Genomic DNA, 427 nt, shown 5'->3' with positions numbered 1-427 from the left:
TTTTAAAATTTCATATAATTTTAACAAAAAAAAAACAATATTAAAATTTAAAATTTAATTTATGTTGCCTTGATTTAAGTTAACATTTAATGTATACGGATGAAATCAATAAACAATTAATATTTTTTTTTAAAAAAACTACAAACATATTAATTACAATTTATAAAATATATTTTTAATAAATAATAATTATAATTATTATAAGAAATTTAATATGCTCTATTAATATATAAGTTATTTAATTAGTTAATAAAATCTAATTAATTAATAATTTTATATTTTATTTATTTTAATTATTTATTTAAAATGATAATTTATTTCATAAAGTTTAGTTAATATATTATCTTCTTTTGTTCATTGAAAATAATGAATTTGTTCACTGACAAATTTATTCCTATTTCTGTACAATTTGAATCGTATTCATATA

Source organism: Arachis duranensis, chromosome 3, assembly GCF_000817695.3.
Source record: "Arachis duranensis cultivar V14167 chromosome 3, aradu.V14167.gnm2.J7QH, whole genome shotgun sequence".
Classification (NCBI taxonomy): Eukaryota; Viridiplantae; Streptophyta; class Magnoliopsida; order Fabales; family Fabaceae; genus Arachis; species Arachis duranensis.
Note: the sequence above shows the minus strand (reverse complement) of the source record.